The sequence below is a fragment of the Choloepus didactylus genome, chromosome 2 (assembly GCF_015220235.1).
Source record: "Choloepus didactylus isolate mChoDid1 chromosome 2, mChoDid1.pri, whole genome shotgun sequence".
Taxonomy (NCBI): Eukaryota; Metazoa; Chordata; class Mammalia; order Pilosa; family Megalonychidae; genus Choloepus; species Choloepus didactylus.
Genome location: NC_051308.1, coordinates 224,957,901 through 224,975,838, shown reverse-complemented (window position 1 = coordinate 224,975,838; position 17,938 = coordinate 224,957,901). Strand labels below are relative to the sequence as shown.

The following is a 17,938-nucleotide window of genomic DNA, read 5'->3' as shown; positions in this document are numbered from 1 at the left end:
AAATGGGGGCACTTGCCTCAAGCTCCTGTGGGCTGGCTTGGTAGTGCTTGCTCAGTAATAGGAGCAAGTGCAGGAGCAGGGCTGTGTTTAGGGGTCAGAAGAGGGTCCTGGACATGACAGTCCCTTGCCCAGTGTCCCTCACTCCCCACCCCTGCAAAACTGCCTGTCTCTTGGCCTCCAGATGGAATCTAGGAGTGGGGGGCAGATGGCCCTTCTGGTCTCTGGAGGAGGCAAGCCAGGAGAAGGAAGGGGCCTCGTTACCAACTGCTTCTCCCCAAAGAAAGAGTTGGGGCCATGGGCAGTGGGGAGACTGAGCCAGGTGTTGGCAGCCACCTGCCCACATCTGGAGCCAGGCAGTGGGGCCGTGAAGAGGAACTGAATGGGGTTAAGAATGGAGGGGCAGGGCATCTCCTGCCCCCGTAGGTTCCAGAGCCCTAGCTTCCCACCTCGCTCCCAGCCCATCACAGTGCCTGCCACCCCTACTTTGGCAAAGCTTGTCTCTGAGGTTTGAAGTCTATTTAGTCTCCTATAGTCAACTTATTGCATTCAACTCCTTGGCCTTGACCCCAGCCGCAGACCAAGCCCTGATTCCCGACACACAGTCCTGGCCACATGCCGAGCCCTGACCCTGGTCTCAGATGGACCCATAACCAAAGCCACAGAGTCCTGACCCCAGGCGTCCATGCCAGAGACGTAGGTGTGGGTCACGTAGAGGCTGGCTGCTCACTCCCTGAGGCCAGTGATCCAGGGATGTCCTCCCCATGTGGCTCCCAGACAACATGGACAAGCACCAGAATGCCCTCAGTGGGCCTTCAGGGATGTGGCTGCTGCCCAGGCCTACACCACCCTGCTGTGTGAACCTGGGCACACCCCACCCTCCCTGGCCTCAGTTTACCCTTCTGCCCCATGAGGGATAAATAGATATCTTCCCAGATCTGACAGCTGGTGATTCAGGAGACATGGAAGGCCTTAGCAGACATGTTCCCATATCGTTCCCAGATCTCGCTCCCCTAGTTTAAGTTCCCCCAATTCTGCTCTCTTGGCCCCCATCACACGGCCCAGTGGTTAGAAACAGCCCTTGGGATCACATGGGCCTGGCCTCAAGATCCAGTTGCCACATCTTTGCCAGGAACCTTGGCGAGTTCCTTAACCTCTCAGCGCCTCGGTTTCCTCATCTGTGAAATGGGGATTGTGGATGTTGGGAGGACTCACGTGGGGAGTTCTTGGAGCACAGCCCGGCATAAGTAAAGGGTCAGGAAGTCAGAGCCAAGCATACTGTCTTGCACAGGATTCCTGGGCTGCACTCAGCTCCAACAGCATTAAGATACTGTAAGGCTTGTTTCTTCCCTTTCTTGGTGGGGAACTAGGCCTAGGGAGATTGAACTCCTTGCCAAGAGTGGGAGCAGAGTGTCACATTGCAGACCCCCTTCCTCAGACCCCCATGGAAGCCACTGGAATCCTTCTCCCTGGATAACCCTGGACAGGACACTTCCCCTCTCTGAGCCTCAGTTTCCCCCTCTGCAAAAGGAGGCAGTGGGACCAGCTCCTCCTGCCCCTCCTGCTGTGCTCCCTGCAGTAGTCCTTGCTGCTACTGAAAAGGACCTTGCTGCTGGGGTAGGAAGTTATGACTGGATGGCAGGTCTTGAGAAACCTCTGGAATGTGGTATGAAAGTTTGGGGCCCAGTTTTGGTACCAGGGCCCCCCTTCTCCCCTCCTTTCTTTTCATGACATTTCACCAACTGTTTCTTCCCTTAATCCAAACCATTGTTTTTCCAGGGTGAAATTTAAATCAAAGCCACATGTTTCCCCCAACACACCCGCCTTTGCCAAATGGAAGTGTGTTCTGGGGAAACAATAATGACCCTTGTTGAAGGAGATTCTGAACTCTGCAGAGATCATCGGGCAAAAGCTGTCTGGCAGTGGGAGACTAGGGGGCTCTCAGTTGGCCCCCTTGGGATGGACTTAGGGGATTTCTAGGCTCCAATGTGGCTCAGACTGGGACCAGGGGATGAGCCACAGTGCTGAGTCTGGGGTCTCCATCCCATGAGCCATGGGGTGATGGGGGGGCATGCAGGCACCTCTGCGGAGGAGGTGCACAGGGTCAGCCCAGCGAGCCTGGGCCATTTAGGTGACTCAAACCATTGCAGCTGTGTGGCTTTGCGGGTAAGCAACTGGACTTGGCGTCTGGTTTGGCTCTGACTCTCACTCACTTGCTGTGTGACCTTGGACAAGTGCTTTAACTTCTCTGAGCTTCAATTTCCTCATTGGCAAAATGGGGGCTGTGGTGAGGATGACGCAGGTGAACGGCTCTTGTGAGGTGGGTGAAGCGCCAAGACCCCAGGATGGTGCTGAGCCAGGAGGCAGAGAGTGGCTGAGGGAGGGGAGGGCCAGGCAGTGGACCCCGGATGGTGCAAGGAGGCCCTGGAGTGGAGGGTCAGGGGAACACCTGGACAGAGAGAGATCCAGCCTAAGCCTCTCCCCAGGGGCCACTTGGCCAGGGGCTTCCCCAGGCCTGGCCACTGTTTTGCATAGTCTGGCTCTCCCAGGTGGGCCGACAACTTGGAGCCCCTAAGAGAGAGAGGTTGGGAGAGAAGGGGGCACCCTCCCACGTCCCCATACGCAGAGCACTGGCCCCGCCCCCCCTCCACCCAGGCGTATGTCTACCGGAGGCCTGGGTGCAGATGGAGACACACACGCAAATGTCCCCGGGCCAGGCTGACATGCAAAACGTAGACGAGACAGACCCAGGCCCAGACACAGCTTTTCACACTGGGGACAGACCCGCAGACAGGAGTGTACGTGCATGGACAGACAGACACGCACCCCCACTCATGCTGAACGAGGGCCGAGGACGGCTCTCTCTACCTGTTTGGTCACTCCACAAACACAGATGGAACACCTACAAAGTGGCACCTGCTTTGTCAGGTCCCAGACACAAACCAGACACAGTCCCTGACCCTGAAATGCAGGTTCTAGGGAGAAAAAAAAAATCAGTAATGTTTAAGTCATGACTGTTTATCACACGTACATGAATTTGCTCATTTGATCCTCGCAACAAGCCTTTGGGGTTGTGGGTGTTTTAGGGGTAAGGAGTGTTGGGGAGGAAATGGGGGCCTGGAGGCTTGGGGTGACCTGCCTGAAGTCCCATGGCTGGAGGACAGTGTCAGCCAGAGGGTTAGGACAGGGCTCCCTTCTTCCTTGAAGTGGTGTCCCCCACCCCCCATGGCCTGAGAAGGTCTGACATGCTCAGCCTGGGGCAGGCGGCTGTGGGGCCTGCAGAAGGGCCTGGGGTGCTGCCGTTAGCACAGCTGTGACGCTGGGCAAGCCACTCTCCTCCCACCCTCTTGGCTTCTCCTAGAAGAAATTATTCTGCCCATTATTCAGAAGGGGACCGAGTCTCTGAGGGGGAAAGGGGCTGCCCAGTGCCTTTGAGGCAGCACAGCCAGGCTCTGTGGGCAGGGCCGGGGCCCTCTCAGTCACAGGTGTCACAGACACGGAAGGGGCTGTTCTCTGGGGGCCTGGGAATGGGGCACAGGCCTCCTGCCTCTCAGGCCCCCAGATCAATCAGTCAATGAGTCCTCACTGACCCGGGCTGTTCCATCCACCAGTCAGCACCCCTTGAGTGCCAGGATAAGGGCGGCAAGCACTGGGGGCCCTCAGGCACCAGCACCCACCTTTCCCTGCCTTGCAGTCTCTCTTTACCCCTAACCTGCAGCCTGAGGAGGCCTCGAGACAGCCAGCCTGGACGAGAGAGACACAGGGAGGGTGCAGAGGCAGTGGGCAGCGCGCCCATGGCCAAATGCCAGGGAGAGCCGGGCAGCAGGACCTGCCCTCGGCCACTCGGAAGGTGGCGGCCCCTGCTCTCCTGTCCCGGCCTGGCCTTGGGGAGGGCTGGCAGAGAGATGTGAGCTGGAGGACACCATCCTCCAGCCCCTCCCTAGTAAGCCAGCATTTCTGGGGTTCTCTTTGGGCCAGCCTTGCCCTAAAGTTGCACACAGTCTGTCCTGGTGCTTCTTCAATCTGTCCAACCAGCTTGAGGAGCTTTATAAAATGCAGATTTCTAAGACCTCTCCCAACCTGCTGAATCATACTCTGAGGGCTGGAGCCCCAGAATCTGTACTCTTTTCAAAGCCTAGAGATCCAGATGAAAAGCCCACACTGAGAACCCCCGGCTTGGGGCCCTGGTTACAGCTGATAGTTTTCTGACTCCCACGGTGAGATGCTGTCTGATTTAATCCCGTGTCCTCTCCCCAACCGCCTCCAGCGCAAGGGATCCAGCAGGTGCTCCATAAATGTTTGGCAGGGACACCCGTGGGCCCGGAGAGGTGTACCTGCACAGCCCTGGTGGGCCGTGTGTCCTTGGGCCTGGCTCAGACAGTCTCCGAGGGCTGAAAGTGAGCCACTGACCACGGGGGTGTGGGAGGAGAGGGGGTGATATTACTCCTCAGGCATCTTTGGGGTTCCCTCAGTTTACCCTCAGGGCCAGGACATCGGGATGCCATAACTAAATGGGGGTCACAGACTGGACGTGGAGGGGCCCTTCCCCACCTAAGGGGAGGACGCTCTGTCAGACCCCGAAGCAGCCCCAGCCTGGCCCTGAGGACTGTGCTGGAGAGAAGTGAGGCTCCCGTCTCCTCGTTGCCCCCCACCCCCGCTGTGGGGGAGCAGTGAGGGTGGGCGAGGAACAGGTGTTCAAGGCTCCTTCCAGCCACTTCTTAGAATCCCTGCGAGGCCCCCGGTGGGTGAGCTCATTTACGGGAAGGGAGGTTGGGGGGCTCTCGCTTTGCACCCAGGCCGGCTGGGGGGGTGGCAAGTGCGTCAGCAGCCCCGGCTCTCAGCCTGCCTCCGGAAACGCCACCCTGGGGCTCAGTCACGAACCCAGGCGGGCAGGGAGCAGCCAGAGCGCTGAGGGGTGTCAGGTGACCTGCGAGGAAGCTTGGCTGGGGGCCTGGAGGCTGCACCCGGGTGAGAGTGAGGTCAACTTCCCCCTTCCCGGGCCTGCACCCCCACACCCTGCTGGATGTCTCTCCTGCTGTCTGTTTGTCCATGCACTGTCCCCTGGCCCACCACAGGCTCTGGATCTCCACTGGTTTCCCCGGTTCTGTGAGGCCTGAGACCCCCTCAGCAGCCTGCCTCACCATCGACCACCAGCCTAAGGGGGCTTCTGGGTCAGCGGCCTGGGTGGGGGCTGCAGACTTGAGCCAGGGCCAGGTGGGGAGAGCCCTGTCCGCCCCACCTCCCTCCTGCCTCCCTCCTCCACTTCTCTCTGCAGCTATTTAAAGCCAGCGGTGGCCGTGGGAAACTTCTTCAGATGTGTGGTTTCGTCTTCGGCACAGGGAAGGGGCGTCTACTTGCTCTCAAGTCCGGTGACTCATCCAGAGTGAGAAAAGCCTTTTTGTTGTTTGACGCTCGCTCGAGGCTCTGTGGCCTGAGAACCTGGCCCAATGGGGCCTTCCCTTGCAGGAACTCCTGGAAGGCCGGGGGGTGCAGGCAGCCACCCGTTTCTCTCATCACCTGACCCTGGGAGCCCCGAGGCCATTGGTGCCCCTTGAACTGAAACGTCCTGCTCATAGGGGCTGCCCGTATGGGAAGGTGCCCAGCCTGTAAAACCACCTCAGCCAACACCTCCTCCAAGAAGGCTCCCCGGATTCCCCCCAAACCTCAATCCATCTCCACTTCAGAGACTCAGTCCTCTGATGCTCAGTCTTCTCATCTGCAAAGTGGGGCAATGGGTTTGAGCTTGCAGAGTGTATGAAGGTGAACAGCAGAATGTATAGCACAGGATGAGACCCACAGTAGGGGCTTCACAAATGGGTTTTGTGACTAAATAAGATTTGCTAACATTTATAGAGTGCTTTCCTCAAATAATCCCATTTAATACTCCTAACACCTCTAGAAGTGGTCACTAGCACTATTTTCATTTTACAGACAAGGAAACTGAGGCCCAAGGGGGTCAAGCAACTTGTGCATCATCTCCTAGCTAGTGAGTGGCTGAGCGAGGCCATGTGGCAGCAGAGCCCAACCATTAACCACGGAGTCACCCCGTCCTGGGAGCCTGGTAAACGGTGGCTGGTAAAGGGGTTTGGATTCCCAAGAGCTATAAAGAACGTGCCTCTCCCGTTCAGGGCCTTTGCACAGGCTGTTCTCTCGCCTGAAGCACTGTGCCCCGCCCCCACTTGCCTGACTGTACCCTCCTCAAGCTTCAGACCTCAGTTTGAAGGCCACTTCCTCCTGGATTGGCTCTATTGGGTGCCCTCAACAGCACACAGCACCCCTTGGCATACTTTTTGCAACTGCAGTTAAATCATGATTCGTGCCATTTCTGCCTGTTTTCACCCAGACTGTGAGTGTCCCCAGGGTGGAGGCAGGTCTGACCCCTTTATCACTGCATCCCCAGGGCAAGCACAGCACATGGCACACAGTTGCTTTGCAAGGTTTGTGGACTGAGAAAGCACCGTGACGGAGGTCAGAGGCTGGGAAAAGTGTGGAGCGTCAGTCACTGGTAAAGTTTTCCAGTAACTTCTCTGTCGTAATACAGAAGTCCCTTTGGTAACCTCTGGGGAAAGCAGACCCCTGGCTCTGCTGCTCCATGGGGCTTGGGGGTGACAGGAGAATCCCAGAAGGGCCACACAGAGGACCCGTTTTCCCCCAGTGGTGTGTGACCCTCCCCCCACAGCCACGGGGCTCCGCAGGTTACTTGCTTATGGTCCTGGTGCACCATGGAAGTCAGAGGATGGGAGTCTGGCCTGGGCCCCCCCTCTCCCTGCCATCCCTGACAGTGGCTGAGATCCCATGGGGACCCTTCATCCTTGAGGGGTGAGAGGAGGTCACCAAGACCAGGGCAGGATGGCGCACACCCCAAAGGGTGGGGCGGGGGCCAGAGGGAGGTTCCACAGAAGAAGGGGGTGCACAGGGTCTTGGGTCTCCAGGATCTGAGAGGATCCTGCACCCCCGAGTGATGCGCTGAGAGCGAGGCTGGGCTGCCCCAGGTTGCTGAGCTGCAGTCACTGTCCAGTGAAGAGGATGCCTGAGGCACTGCCACGTGGGCAGACCGTGTGGCCTTACACCTGGACCCAGGGAGCAGAGGCCACGCAGCAGAACACGGCACCCTCCCAGCAGCCGCGCCTGTGGGGCTGGGGGGTGGGGGCAGTTTCTCAGCCACAGGAGCAGCCAGGCCAGCCGGGAGGCCACCTTTCTTCCCGTGGAAGGGACCACAGCAGCTGTCGGCCTCAGCCTCAGGGACAATCAGTGGCCGTTGGGTGTAGCCATACCAGCAGCAGGCAGGAAGGAAATAACAGATGACCGTGGAAGAGGCCACACCAGCCACCACGCCAGGCAGACGCGTGCAGAGGACCAGAGTGGCCACACCAGCCAAGGCAGCATGCTGGCCACAGACGCCAATGTTCCGTTTTGACGTCAAATGCTCTTAAGTACGCCGGGGATGCTTGGGGCTGGGGTGCCATGGCCTGCGGGGGGCTAATACCCCTTTCTCCCTTACGGGGCTCTCTGGGCTGCTTTGGAGACCTTAGAGAGAGGCAGCAGATGCCCTCGGAAGCTCGAGAGGCCTTGACATGTGGGGACACTGCATGCAGGAAGCTGAAGGTGTACAGTGGCCTGGGACACTGTGCAGGCCCTGGGGTGTAGGGGGGCGAGGCCTTCTTGGATGGGTTGTCATCCTTCATAGCCCCAAAGTGCTTCTCACCCCCTCTCTCCAACCTCTGGGCCTCCCCCACCCACAGGCAGGGTCCGTTGCTCTCTCCAGTTCACAGGTGAGGACATGGGGGCTAACTTGGTCTTCGGGGGGCAGGGATCTGAAAGCCAGCTGCAGGCCTCCATTGCTTGGGCAAGTTCTTGTCCACCAGGCAGATCGATGTTCTTGGAAGCAGAGGAAGGGTGAGTGGGGAGGGGCTGGCTGCAAAGAGAAGGATGTGGGGGAGCAGAGATGGCCGGCCCTGGGCCCGTCTCTCCCCTCTCGGGCCCTTCATTTCTTCATCTGTGACACAACACCCTTGGCCTTGACACCCTCCAGGGACCTCCCAAGCTCGGGGGTTTTGCACTAGGAGGACAGGCAGCTAAGGGGTGGGGTGGCCAGGCCAGCCTGCTCCTCGCCAAGGTCTTTGCAGCTCTGTGACCCCAAATGGAGCCAGAGATGTCAAGTGACCTAGTCAAGGTCACGCAGGGACTTGGGCGAGGGGGAAGATGGGGTCTTCGGGTGATGAGAGGTGGCCAGGCCCTGGGAGCTCAGGCATGTAGGCGCCCCCTCACCCGCTGCCTGTCTCCTGTTGAAACGCTCAGACACAGGAAGAACCGTCTTCGCCGAAGCCACAGCTGCCTGCCCCAAAGCAGAAAGCCGCAGATTCACTGAGGCCTGAGGCCCCTGCTCTCCCTGTTTCCAGCTGTCGGCCTCAGCCTCAGGATTGTGGGTGCGTCCCCACTGCACAGAGGGGATGGCTGAGGCCCAGCAAGGGCAAGGGACTGGCCCAAAGCCTACCAGGGAGGCCACACCAGAACAGGGGCTAGAATCCAGGCATCCTAACTCGAGGTTCCCTGCCCTAGTGACCCTCCCCGCCCCAAGCCCCCAACACCAAAAAAACACAAACGTTTGTTGAAGGTCCCAGAAATCAGCTTTGGTTTGTCTGGAGCTACTCAGACCTGTGTCCACCCAGAGCTGATCCTGCTCCAAGTCTGTCTTATGGTTCAGCCTTGACAGCCCCAGGGACCCCAAGCATCACCCACAGCAGGGACACTAGGCTCTGTCACCCACAGAGCCTCCAGGAAAGCCCTAGAGAGGCTCCTGGGGCGGGAGCACACCCAGGCGGGGGCTGAGTGCCAATACTCTGTTAGGCCTTGGTGGGGCCGACAGCTGCCTTCCAGGAGCTCCCAACCTAAGAAGGGACCATCTTCATTCTCCCCAAGCCGTTTACAGTTTGCAGAACAAGGATTTATCCTCCAAGAGGTCACAGCATCCTCACTCTGTCGGCAAAATCACAATTAACCTCCTCTTTGGGGCTGGGACCTAAGGGGCTGGACTTTAGAGATATCACCACTTCTGCAAAAGGTCCCTGTGGGTGCCAGGAGGGCAGCTTGGGAAGGGCTGAGACGGTGGGAAAGTGGGGATCAGGGAGGACAAGACGCCTGCCCAGGGTTGCACAGCAAGTTTGGGCAGGGCCAGCAGGAGCAGCCAAGCTGCTGTCTCCCTGCCCAGACCGCGGCTCTGAGCAGAGACTGGAGCTGAGTTGACCAGAGGCCTGGCGCGGACGTGACCCAGGGTGGTCAGTGCAGGTGAGGTCAGGAGCCTCTGCTCACAGCTCAGAAGCTCACCTGGTTCAGAGCCACCCTCCACCCAGGTGAGGGGACTCGCCAGGCCAGACCATCACGGGGATGAAATGACACCTCCTCACCCCCACCCCCAAACTGACACACACCCTGTCCTTTGCAAATGAGCAGGGAAGTCTGACCCGGGCCCTGGCCCAAGGCCAGTCCAGCCCAGGCTAAAGCTTTCCCATGTGGTTTGGATTGGACTGTTGCCATCACTTCCTGTGCTCCACGGCAGGTAAGGGCAGGACAGGGGACCTGAAAGGGAAGGACCCCACGGCCAGGTTCTACAGAGCCCTGGGGTGGGCATGGCACTGACATCAGAGTCTGGCCAGGCCACAGACTGGCTGTGTGACCTCCAGCAAATTCCTTCTCCTCTCTGGGCCTCTAAAATGGGTGACTTGGACTAGGTGTTACCTAAGGGCCCTTCCTGTCCTGGCATCTGTGGTTTTAAATACTTTGCCCTCCTGTTGGAACAGAAAGGATGCAAGAGTGGCCCGGGCAGGGGCTGTTGGGGAGGGAGTGGGGCTTTGAGTGGATGGATCTGAGATCAAATCCCAGCTCCTCCAGTTCCTTGCTGTGTGGCCTTGGGCAAGTGGCTTGACCTCTCTGAGCCTCCATCTCTGCATTGACCATACTAACAATCACATGAATTGAACCCCTCCTCTGTGCCAGATAATGGTCCAGGTGAGCCCCTCAGGATGCCTCCCACCCTCCCCCTGAGGTCGAGATGGTTATCACCCTGTGAGGAGGTGACAAAATGAGGCTTGGAGGGGTGGTGACTTGTTGGGGTGTGGCAGTGCCAGGATCTGAACCCCTTTAATGCCTGCCCTCCGAGAGGGGTCATTGGGAGGATTAAATGAGAGAATTCGAGAAAAGTTCCTTGCTCTTGGAAATCATAAATTGATATTCCAGAAATAAGATTTTTCTATGCACAAATAATGTCATTTTCACAAACCAAAATTAAACTCTATCAGATTCATTTCACATCATCATATAACCTGTGCATCGTCATAGGTTTGGTTTTCAAAGTTACCTATCTGATGGCGGCAGATTTTTTTCCCCCTTAATTTTTGTGGTAACATATGAAATTTGCCATTTCAACCATTTTTAAGTGTATAATTCGGTGGCATTTGTTACTTTTACAGTGTTGTGCTTAGCATCACCATCATCCATGTTCAGTTATTAATTTTCCTCCACTTTCCCCGGTTAATGTGTTCCACTGCTTCCCCCTGACCTGGGACCCGCCCCCCCACGCCCTCCAGCCCTCGTGGCTGTGCCCCTCACTAGGCAGGGCCCAGGGCGGACCTTCAGAAGGCATGTGGCTCAACCCCCTCATTTCAGTCGGGGCAGAGAGAGCCAAACCACCTGCCTGGTTCAACATGGTGGCTTCTAGCACACAGAGCCCCCAGCCACATTCCTACACCACGCTCTGTGCCCTTCCTCTGTGCCAGCTGCCTCCTGCCACTGGGTAGCCGGGGCCTCGGGGACTGCTGACCGGGTCCCCTGCTTGGACACGTGCCTCAGGGTGGGCTCTATCCGTAGGTGGATAGGAACAGGTGGTGGCCTATAAGACGTTCTCTAGAATGTTCTCCCTCAATGCCCAAAACTCCATCACACATTAGCGAGCCCTCCTTTTGGGTCAGGCCTATCCAGCCGTCCATGGGTAAAGGTTTAACAATCAGACTGAGGTGGGGAAGGGAAGGCAGGTGATGACTTGTAGCATTTTCCAGTTTCCATGGTGCAAGTATTGCCACTGAGCTGATTTCAAGCTAACAACAGGCTCTCAAAATTCCTAAAAATTTAACCATCGGCTCTCGCAGGCTGGTAGGAGCTGGCTCCAGCACCTCTGATCTTTTTATAAACTCAGAGCCCCCAGGAAAGAGAGCGGCTGGGATACCTGAGAGGGAACGAGGATGTGCGCTGTGGGCAATGAGGGGGTCAGAACTCAGGCAGGGTCCCCAAGGGGGTGACTGGGAACGAAAGTGGCCATCAGCCAGGTGGGTCTGCCTTCAGGCACCCCAGGCTCTGTGGAAAGCACTGGGGTTGGAAGATGGGCAGAAAAGATGAAGGTTTCTCTTCCTCAACTTTCTCCCAGGATTCCTGGAGTTTCCCCTACCTGCTCCCCTCCACCCTTAAAACCCATCTTCCAGGATCCCTCCTCAGCTGGTTTGTTTGCTTGTCTATGCACCCGTTTGTGAAGCAAACATTTATTGAGCCCCTACCAGGTGCCAGGTGCTGCTGGGCACCTCTGAGCCCACCTGTCTCAACCGCCCACCTGGATCCTGGCGTATCACCATCTGAGCAAGCCCCATCTCTGCCCTCTGCTCGTCCCCCTGGGGAGGGATGGGGGAGCTGGGGCGGAATCAGAGGGGTCGCGGTTGTCACCAGGAAGGAGACTGGCTGGTGGTCTTCAGTTGTGAAGTTGGGTTTGGTTTTTCGGTTGACAATCACACCCACATTCACAACCCACGGGAAGAAGGACGATGGGGCCAGATACTTTGTTTTCTGGAAATACCACAGGGCAGTGAGAGGTGTTCCAAGTCCTGGCCTCAACCCAAATAGGCAGGATTTTAATAACTGAACGGTCACTGGGAATCTCCAGTGACGTGGGTCCAGCTTTGCTCCCTGGGAGTTCTGGGAGGAAAAACGCCCAGGCCCGAAGGCCCCATGTGGCCTGCAATGAACACGGCAAGAGCATTCACTGAGCACAGATTTGAGGCCACATGCTTTCCATGCATCTGCTCACTTAGATCTGAAAACCTGTTCTGTGGCATGGGTGCTGGGGTTCTCGCGCTACAGGTGGGGAAGCTGAGACTCGGAGAGGTTAAGTGACATGCTCACAGCCGCACAGCCAGTAACCCAAATATGCCCTCGCTCCAAAGCTCAAGCTCTGAATCAACCAGGCTGTGACTCCCTGTCCTCCCAGTGCCCACCTCCCCATACATCTGCGACACCCTGGGAGCCATGCCCAGCGGGGTGGGTCCCCGTGGGAGTGGGAGAGGAGTTGCCTGTGGACCCAGAAGGCCCGAGCAGAGCTCCCAGCACCCAGAAGGTGCTCAGGAAATGTCTGTTGAGAAATAATCTGTTTTTGTAAAAACAAAGCTGCAGGTGCATGGGCATAAAATAAATACAGGCATGAAATGCACCCAAATGCTAATGTTTTCACGAATAGGATGATGAACGAATTGTCTTTCTCCTCTCTGTACTTGTCTGTATTTTCTAAATTTGCTACAGAGAAGTTAAAGGGAAAGGAAAACAATAAGAGTTAGGAAGAACAAATGCACATCCCAGAGCTGTCTGAAGGGAGCTCGGGGGTCTCCAGGAGGGGTGGTCTGGGGTGACTCTGGTTGGCCAACAGCCTCCCCAGGGGCGGGGATCTTCTGTGTCAAGTGAGAAGAAGCGCTGAGGACCAGCGGCCTGGACTGATGTCCCTGGTTCTCGCTTGGGGCCCAGGGGCACCACTTTGAGCATCTTGGGGTGCAGGTGGGTGAGGCACAGTAGCTTTAGGGGTGAGGGGTTGAGGATGAGGACTCTGAGGTCAGGCAGACTCGGGGGCCTAGCTCCTCCATTAACTCCAAGTACAACCTGGAGCAAGTCATCACCTACCCCAGCCTCAGTTTCCTTATTGGCAAAACAGGGCTCTGGAGGGATGTTGCGGGGACTTAGGAGATGTGCACACAGATCACTTCACGGTCCCTCACTCGTGGCAGTGGTCAAACAATGGTAGCTCCTGGTCACTTATTTTATTCCCATCCCCCATGGCCTTTGGGCAAAGTGCTGGCAGGAGTCTGGGAGAGAGCTGGGGGGAACGGGTCTAACCCCCTTGCCTTTTACGGGAAGAGGAAAGGACAGGAGCGGACGCCTCCTTCTGCCACACGCACCTGCCTTTTCCAGGCCTCGATGTCCCCAGGTGGGAAGTGTGGGGCTGAGATCCTCCAAGAGCTCCATGTCCATCCTCACCGTGTGTGGTTCTAACACCTTCCTTGGCGATGGGCCTCTCCCCTTCCTCCCACCCCCCACCCCGGCCCCACCCTGACCAGGCTCAGGACCTGTGGAAACCAGGAGGACCGTCGAAGTTCTCCTTCTTGCTCTCCTTCTGAGTCAGCCCCACCACACCACGGAGGTGACTCAGAGGAGACAAAGCCCCAAACCACACCCCGTTCATGCTGGAGAGGGGAGGCTCAACCCAGGACCGGGTTTCCCAGGGTCTGCCTTGCCCTGCCAAACCTTCTCGGGCTCCAAGAGGAGGAGGAGAAAAGGGGGGAGGTGGAGGCTGGGACCCAGGCCTCAGCGGCCAGCCCAGGCCCCCGGCTGTGAACCCAGGAGTCGTGAGATACCCCGGCTAACTCCAAGGCCAGACAAAGCCCACACGCTGCTCCAGATATTCCAGACCTCTCCCCGCTACAGCCCCAGCCAGAAAGTCTGGCCCGGAGATGGCGAGAAATCTGGGGGTGCCCCACTGTTCACATTAGTTCAGTTGCTCGTTTGTCCAACAAACATTTGTGACGTGCCTGCTCTGTGCCAGGCGCTGGGCCGGGCTTGAGGGTAGGAGATGAATCAGATATGGTGTCTCCTCCCCAGGGGCTCCCAGGCTGGCAGAGGAGACAGACACGGAAACTAATAAAGACATGAAAGCAACTCTTTGAGATAAAAATACACGAGATCTGTGAACACAGAGGGGCCACTGAGGCGACGAACTTAGCGTTTTACGTAAATTTAACTAGAAAGAAGAACTCATGTATCCCCACCGAGTGGGGTGGTGGAGGGCGGCCGGGCTGGCGTGATCTTGCAGGAGGCTGGAAGGTCAGCTCGCAGCCAGTGACCTCCCTCCAACTCTGCATCCAAGGAGAGGCCCCGTGGGCAGGAGAACGGGTTTCGGAAGCAGAAAAGCAAAAAACATTTCTAGGCCTTGATCTGCAACTCACTTGCTTCATGACCCTAAGTAAGTTTGTCCTCTTCTGAGCCTCAGTTTTTCTCATCTGCCAAGTGGGGACTTGGACATGAAGATCATTATAATAGCAAATATTTGCTGAGTATTGACTGCTTGCCAAGCATCAGAGCAGACACTTTCACACGTTACCTTGATCACAGCTGCCCCACGAAGAGAAAAAACTCCCATCCAATGAAAGCAAATCCAGTTGTTGGCTAATAGAAAAACATTTAAAGCAGGAAATCTTATGATACATAAAATAAGTATTTATTAGATGTGTGCATTTATTAGTTGATCTTTTGATGCAGGGCCAAGGCTGCCTTTGAGGAGGAGGCCTCCGACCAAAGTTCCACCTTGTTTTTCTTGCATAAAACAAATCTGTGCAGCTGCCCTTATGGTTCCCATGTGGGTTTATTTACAGTGGAGAGAGGCCTTAGAGAGGTTTGTGAAGCAAACTGAATGCATAAAACTTCTGGATTTTTAACAATTTCCTCCTAGCATTTTTACTGTAGTCACATAAGCTTTGGGGGATTTTAATTGCTTTCCCCAAACTTGTAGAGCTGTCTTGCCCTCACCTTATTCAACAGCATTTTTCCCCCCTTAACAACTCATCTCTGTTGGGCCTTTCCAAGACACTGAACTTAGTTTTCAGAGACACAACAACTCTCTTTCCTTTTTGCATTCTAGTTTCCTTAGTTTAGCAACCACAGCTGGCAGCTTCAGGTTTGAGACAGACCCCCACAGACTCTGCGTAAACAAGCAAATCAGCTCGGAGGAGTGGCCTAGATGGCACTGGGCAGGAGCCAGCCAGCCTAGAACATTCAGAACACTGTGGTATCACCAAACTGCCTCTCAGAGCAAAGGGAGATGCTTGTTAATCCCAAGAGTCAGCTGAATGGAGGTTGGCTAAGGCCATTTCTACTGTTTTATTGCCCTTTTTCGAGTGGAGACTGAGGCACAGATAGTCACTTGCACGAGGCCATCCAGTAGGCTTGGCAGAGCTGGGATTTGAACCCAGGCCTGTCTGGCTCCGCGGTCTTTACCCCTTCCTCCTGCTGCCTCTTGGTCTATCACTCTGAGACCCCATGAGCCTTCTGACTTCCCTGCTAGAAGGACTAAAGGGTGTTGTTACATCCCATGAGGGTTTTGAGGTGCATTTTAAAACCGTAAGCACCATGCCCACCCGTGTAAGGATGAAGGTTCCTACTCAGGGGTGGGGCCATGTCTCTCTCCAGTTTGGGTTCCCGGATCCCAGGGCCTGGGACTCCTTAGGTACTTCTGAGTGTCTGCGGAACCGGATGGGAGCAGCTGAGAGGCCTTTTGTCTTTCTCCAAGTGTTTCAGGCACATGCTCTGGGGCAGGCGGTGGGCTGGGTGCTGGGATGTAACAGGGAGGAGAAACCGAGCTCACCATCTCCTGGGATCACTCTCCTATCAGCCACACCCAAGCTTCCTCTGGCCCAGACATCCTCCAAGGGACACAGGGGACCATGACGTGTGGAGAGGACATGCACTTTGGAGGCAGACACAGCAAGTACCAGTTCCAGTTCTGCCACTTGCTGGCTGTGTGACCCTGGGCCAACAGCGACCTCTCTGAGCCTCGGTGGGAATGATAATGCTCCATCCCAGGCCATAGGTGAGCAGGCACCCACAGGCACCCAGCAAGGGGTGGAAAGAGGAAGCTCCTGGGAGAAGTGAAGCCCACTGATGGGGTGCTGTGGACAGGGGGACCAGGCCAGCAGCTCCCAGCAGCTTCCGACCGTTAGTGGTGGTGGAAAGGGACGTGGTGAGCGAGGGAAATGAAAAGAGGCCAGACGCCGTCCAGGCCACAGCACGGAAGGGGCGCCTCAGTGGGCCGCCCATCCTCCCCCCGGCCCCAAGCTCAGAAAGGGGAAGGCGGCCCAGACCGGGAAGTGGTCGGCTTCTGATGACCGCCGCGCTCGTCCGGGGCCACCTCACGGGGACCATGCCAGCCCGAGCAGGAAGTGGTCGGCTCCTTCCCAGCCCCCACAGCGGGCCAGGCCCTCCCTGAGCTTGCACTTGGGCAATGGCAGAGCCCGAAAGTCCCTGTTCTCTTGTCTGTTCTGGAAGCAGCACTTTATTCTTAGAAACCCAGCTCCGTGCCAGAGCCCCCAACTTTGTGGCCGGAGGGTCTGCAGACCGGGGTGCCCATCCCAGCGCCCCGCTTCCTCGGGCTGAGGACACGGCCAGGTTGCTTTTTCTCTTGACCTGCTCCCCTTCTGTTAAATGGCGTGATGACCCCCCACCTGCTACCTCCGGGGACAGTGAAAATGGAGATTTAAAAGGTCAGAGCTGGAAAGTCCCCAAGGTCTCCTCCTCTGGCCCAACCCTCTTTTTAGGGAGGAGGAAACTGAGGCCCAGAGAGGGGAAGGAGCTTGCCCAAGGTGAGGTTTAGGTAAGAACGCTGGATTGGGAGTCAGTACTTGTCCACCTCCTCACTCAGCTCCTTCCTGGTGGTGGGACCTTGGCTTAATCCACAAGCCTGTCTGAACCTTTTTCCAATATGAAGGAACAAGCTATATCTCCCAGGGTTCTTGTGGGGCTTGCATAAAATGACGGATACAGAGATGCTTTGTAAACTGTAATGTGCTGTGCACGTGAAGGGCCTCTTAAATGAGGCAGAGCTGGACCAGAACCCAGATCTCAGGACTCCTAGGCCAGTGCTCTTTGCCTCTCCCCTCCCCCACCCAAGGCTCTCACGTACAGCAAATGGGGTCTGGGCGCCAGGGCAGGAGCCTTGGGGGAGGACTTCTCCTGCTCACCCAGGCCCCCACCCCCCTCAGGTAAGAGGTGACAAATCTCTTTCCCTGATTCCACTGAGTCACTGAGGCTGCTTCCCGGAGACTCACCTCACCCACGTCAGCAGCCCGAGATGCTATCACCACCCGACAACCACCCTTCTCTAGCGGCTTCTGCCCACCACCCCCACCTTTCCCTCAGACCAGCAGGGCCCTCCTGGGACCCTGGAGCCCAGGCAGCATTTGTGTGTGTGTGTGTGTGTGTATGTGTGTGTGTGTGTGTGTGTGTCGGGGAGGGGGGGGATAGGTTGGAGGGGAAAGATTGCTCTGGCCCTGGGGCAGCCCTTCCAAGCCAGGCTGCCCAGTCCCGGCTTCCGGAGAGGGCCTTAGACCAGGGAAGGGAGCTAAGGACCCCCAAATCCCACATAGGCTTGTGATTGCACGCGCGCGCGCGCGTGTGTGTGTGTGTGTGCATATTCACATTTCCTGAGACGGTGGGTCCAGATTTCATCAAATTCTCAAAGACAGAAGTTAAAAAGCTCTGAACCAGGGTGCTCTCTTCCCTTCCCCCGACTGATGCACATTGCAAGATGAAGGGTCTCGCAATCGTCCTAGGCAGGGTGAAGAGGGATACTTACAGCCCTGGTTACGGCCTTCTGTGGCTCACAAATGGTTCCTGGAAAGTCCCCACCCCATCTGCGGCTCTAGGACTTTGTGGGTGGCTGTAACTGGGGAAGATTTGGCTCACCCAGGAGAGGAAGGGTCAGGTAAGGTCCCCTACCACTACCACCATCAGAACCACCCAGCACCATCACCCCGGTACAACCACCATCAGCACCACAATCAACACCAGCATCAGTGCCGTCACCGGCACCACCACCATCACCACCACAACCACCAGCACCACCAGCACCGCCAGCACCACCAGCACT

The 17,938-nt window shown here is 56.8% G+C and overlaps 1 long non-coding RNA gene across 1 annotated transcript; it reads left to right on the top strand.

The window, feature by feature from the left end:
* Positions 1-4,857: 4,857 nt before the first annotated feature.
* LOC119520407 lies at positions 4,858-8,955 on the top strand. The gene is made up of 5 exons (XR_005214167.1): positions 4,858-5,380; positions 5,929-6,058; positions 6,398-7,430; positions 7,763-7,893; positions 8,296-8,955. It is a non-coding gene; the product is annotated as an uncharacterized LOC119520407 (long non-coding RNA).
* The last annotated feature ends 8,983 nt before the right edge of the window (positions 8,956-17,938 follow it).